The following is a 5,164-nucleotide window of genomic DNA, read 5'->3' on the forward strand; positions in this document are numbered from 1 at the left end:
TGGACAACCTTCTATGCCAATTGTTTTCAGAGTATCACTAATATCTAATGCTTTGTCCGATATTTTTTCTCTCTCATCCCTTTCTAATCTAATAATCCATCTCTATTAATCATGCACCCACTTCTTATATTTATAACGTAAGTTTCTAGGCGATGTAATTTTTTTAAGTGGAAATTGCCAAAAAAACCCTTTAAGTTTGTAAAATTGCCAAAAACACGTTAGTTTTTGATCCCCAAAAACCCCTCCTTTTTAAAAGTCTATGTTTTTCAAACCCCCAAACCCTCGTAACGGATGTGAGCGGAGTGAGTTTCAAATTTTTTTGGACGAAAATGCCCTTGCATGGGGAGTCGTGGGTGCAGACCATCTCGGCGATTTGAGAGGAAGTGGGGGTTTTTCCGTAGGGTAACCCCGAGAGGCAATTTATTGGAGCAGTTTAATTGCTTTTTCTCAACTCACGTCTTCGACTTTTTCCATTTCAAGTCGTCTCGAGTTGTCTCTACCGTGAAGCCTCTGTAATTGCCATTTCATCGACTTTTCCCTTTCCACGCAGTATCTCAAGGAGAAGTCCCCCAGCATGACTAGTTGGCATTTCATCGGTTCTGATCTAAGGTATTGAGTATGGTTTTTATGTTAAGCTGCTACATTCAAAGAAAGATTTTTTTCGGTTTTGTTTTGTGCTCCTGCTTTTTGTTGGAAGATATTGAAGTCTGCAGGGGGATTTCTACTGGGGTTTTGTTAGTCTGCGAGGAGATTTCTCGGTTAGGGGTTTTGTTTTGTTTTGCGATTTTCGTATGTATACACTCATCGAAAATAGTTTTTCGATTGTTATGATTTAGTGTAATATTTATAATGTACATTTCCGTTTCGTTTGATATGGTTGCGGTTTCTACAAATGAGGTTGACGTTTAAGAAATGAGATGTTACTGATTTAACATTTGTTGTCTCTGTTTAAGTATTCCGTCTACTGTTTAACAAAATGGGTCTCTGTTTAACATTTTATATCTCTGTTTAATAAGCGAGTTCTACCGTTTAAAACCTTATATTAACGCTTAAACTTTTGTCAATCTGCGAGGCTTGTGATTATGGCGGTCGACCTAGTTAATGGGCGTTGCTATTTGACACGGGTTGTGGAGACCTTAGGTCGAATTGAAAGTTAACATGACCCCTCGACATCTGGGGAGATTATTCGAAGGACACCGTTTGCGGCGTTCACTGAGCTAGAAGCCATATACCAAGAGAGGCCCTTCTTGATTCTCTTTTGCAAAGATGCGATGGTCGCACCAATAAATTCGGGGATCGGGGAAAGCTCTGCGAGTTTCGGACCTCGAGATGTGGCCCTCGTTCTTGGTCATGCGTTGCGATAGCGAGCGGTGGTCTTCGAAGAAGAAAACCCGGTCGGCGTTCGAAGGCCGGTATCTATCAAAGACCTACGAGAGCACGAGAGACTCCATCAAGAGCACTCGCAGTGCAACTTGTTCGACGGAGGGAGAAGAAGATAATTTTTGTCAAACTCCCGATGGTGTACCTCATGGGGGACAGTCCTCTTCCCAAATACATCATGCTCGGTTCGAGTCGGATCGTTGATTACGTCGATGATCTACCGGCCATGGGAGGCGATCTGCAGTGGGCGCAGCGACGCACGAGTGGCTTATGGAGGATATTCCACTAGCGGCGCCCGAGTGCAAGATAGATGCTGCGGGAAGAAGACCAACACGAGAGTACATTAAGGGTTGCTCGGTCGCGCTTAACGTCCGGTTTTACTGAAAGTGACCGGAGCGGGGAAGAAAGTCCGTTCTGAGAGATCCCAAGGATGCTGTGCTACGGTGAAAGTACTTACCGGAAGCAAGCGACGGTAGAAACGAGCTTGTCATCGCTCGATGGAAAAGAGGTAATAAATCATGGACAATGTCTAACATAAGTCTTTAATGTTTAAACATTTTTTTAGCGTTTAACTTTAGTATTTACCGTTTAACTATTATTAATAACCGTTTAAATATTCTGTTCTCCGTTTAATTATATTCTATAACGTTTAAATATATAGTTTCCTGAGCTGGTTCCGGCGAATGCTGAAGAAGAAATATTTGTTGGCGCCAACCGACGGATGGATGCCATTGCTCCGGAACCACTAGCTCGAAGGCAGGATGAGAGGGCAGCCTCTATCGTGCGCGCTGGACGCCGTTCTCCTACTTCCAGCCCACCACGCGCACGCATTCCTCGACGCCGGAGAAGCCCTCCCCCTACCCGCGATTAGCAACAACCCTCCCTACCACGACAGCGACGATCCCCGACCATGGCAGCCCCTCCGACCGTGGCAGTGCCCAGCCGTGACATTGGGCGAAGATGTCACCGCAACTCTTATGCGAGCGTACGCCAGATATTGATGACCGAGTTTCCTCGACTATCGCTCGTGTGGGTACCGGAAGGGCGTTTCACAACCGTTCGCGCCATCCCTCGAAAAGAACCGAAGCACCCGGGACGAGCGAGGCGTCGGGAATTTGACGACGACGACATCATCGGGAAGGTCGTTCCAAGGCGGCCACATTCGAAGAGACTTGCGAAAAAAAGAGGAGAACAATCTCGCCTCTGTCTCCACCGTCGGGGTGACGATGAAACAATAGCATACACCATCGGTCGATCGCATTCTTGAGTCATCGCCGTTGATGACATGGCCACGACGGTGGAGGACATCGTAGATGATGTGGCGGTTGCTGCGGTTGAGAAGGTCGTTGACTCTCTTCTCGATGAAATCGTCGACCCGGTGGGAACCGGATCTGCCGAGATCAGCGGCATCAAAGATGTACGTTGGTGTCTGCATGCATTATTAGCTGCTAGCATGTTTCGCAAGGGATACCATAAACTTGCACGCTTCGACATGAACAAGTTCGATGGCGAGATCCACGGAGTTCTTTGCGTTGGTCGATCGACCCGTAGCGATCATCGACACGACGACCAACACGAAGATTTCGGTACGTCCCTCAACAATGATCTCTAACCTCGAATGTATGTACGGGCGTAAGTAGGGTCTCCCGTTTGGTCGACGCTTTCACGCGCGATTTACATAACATGCGCGTCAACTCGAACTCGGCAAATAAGGTTAAACAAAGAGCGGTGATGGTTAAATAATTCGTCAACATGTTTAAACATTATTGTAAATAAATAAACGAAATGATTAATATTTAAAAGTCGGGAAAAAGTGTAATTAAACAAAGATTGAGAATGTTTAAAGGGTAATACTAAAATGTTAAGTGTAAATCAACATTCGCGAGACCTTATGGAGTCGACCATTTTCGTCACCCGGTAAATGACGAGCTTCCTTGATCCAAGCATTGAACGACTCCGCGACGTTCAAATACATCTCACCCCAACGATCACCTCCGAGCAGATAATTCGACCCGATGTGCCATATCTCGATTTATTAATCAACGATGATGAGCTTGGGTGATATGGCCTGCGCAGTTCATTCACGGTATCATCGAAATCTTTAGCCGTGGATGCCCACGCAATCGCGGAAGCATATGACAAAGACTCCTCCCTCAATGCCTTCCCAAGTCCGACATTTGGCTTTCATAAAATTGGCCTCCAAATGTCGAAGGCGATGACGCGTGTGGCGAAGAAGGGAAGACTCTCGAATTGCGCTCACAAGGCCCTTGGACTGTCCGACCACGAAGGTAATTATCTCATGATAATCTCCACCCTCGTATAAGGCATCGCCCTGACTTAGATATGAACCAAGTCCAATTGGCGTCGGTCTGGGTTGTCGACTATACTCGAAGGCGACGTGGAAAAAACCATTGTTACCATCTTTCCCCTGGCAGCTGATGAGTGTACCCTGATATTTTCCAAGGAGGTGGGTACCATCGAGAAACAGCAGCGGCCTGCAAGCCCTCTTGAATCCCACAATACACGCGCTGAAAGAAAAGAATGCACGTTTAAAACGATCACCGCCTCTCTCCACGATCGCATCGCCACGGGATTTGTCTCGAGCCACCTTATCCACATACCAAAGCAAAGCAGATCATAGCTGGAGATGTCGACTGCCGTCGAGGACCACCCGGCATGCTCTTTTCCCCAACCAAGCTCGCTTGTATGGTATGTGGACACCATGTTCCCCGCAACATGTCCTTACGAATGTCGATGGCCTTGTCTGAGGGATCGGTCCTCGAGCTTCGAATCACTCGTGCGCTAACCCATTTTTTGGGACGCTTTCGGATGTGACGCCGAACCTATGCCACCACCGCAAGTGTGTGACGGGTTGATTGTCTTGATTCGAAAGTATTTTTGTTATACTCTTTTTGATGCGTGAAGGCGCCAACGACAACCATCGCAGTAGCATTCCACACGATCGTCGATGTTTTTCGTTCTTTATGAATTTGAAGTCAAAATTCCTTTTGATTAGCATGATTTAAAGTACATCCTCGAAATGTTCGACACCATCAAACGTTGACCAATATCCAACGACAACACTTTGAATGATCCGACGAGGAAGGAAGACATCCCACACCGTCAGTGGTCACCATGGGGATGAATGGGAGCACTCTGCAGAATCGAATTCACCCGCAACACTTGATCCAAATGAAAAGATCGATATGTTAAGCGGAGAATACAATGTTTAGCGATAACGACAATAGTTAAACGTTAAATTAAATACTTAAACAATTAACTAATAACGTAAAGGACTAGTACTAATATGTTAACCAAATGATTTTGGACATATTTAAACAATAATGAACCCGCATAACTCGAATAATTAAAAAGAAAAGGAACTTCACAACGAGTAAAACCTCGTTTTCATTAGGATTCGACGATAAGCACATTTTCTCGTCTCGACGACAAGATCAACTACAGAGACATTTGAAGATGGAGTGGGACGTGGCACATCCGCCGGAAGTCAACATCGCTTTTCTATTGGGCAAACCGCTTTTTATATCCATCTCGGTGTGATGAACTTAACCTCGACAAGAGAAACTTGAGACCCCATCGCTCACATATCTCGCTAACACCAATTCCCAAGAAGTCTCGAGGCGTGAACATTAGTACTCTTCCCTCCCGTTGAATCTAGCAATACCACAAAAACTCTCCATAATATATCGATTCGAAAACCAAATCGTACAAACCAAAATGAAATGAAGAACAAAAACGAAGACGACGAAGAAGAAGTAGAAGA

Source organism: Dioscorea cayenensis, chromosome 20, assembly GCF_009730915.1.
Source record: "Dioscorea cayenensis subsp. rotundata cultivar TDr96_F1 chromosome 20, TDr96_F1_v2_PseudoChromosome.rev07_lg8_w22 25.fasta, whole genome shotgun sequence".
NCBI lineage: Eukaryota > Viridiplantae > Streptophyta > Magnoliopsida > Dioscoreales > Dioscoreaceae > Dioscorea > Dioscorea cayenensis.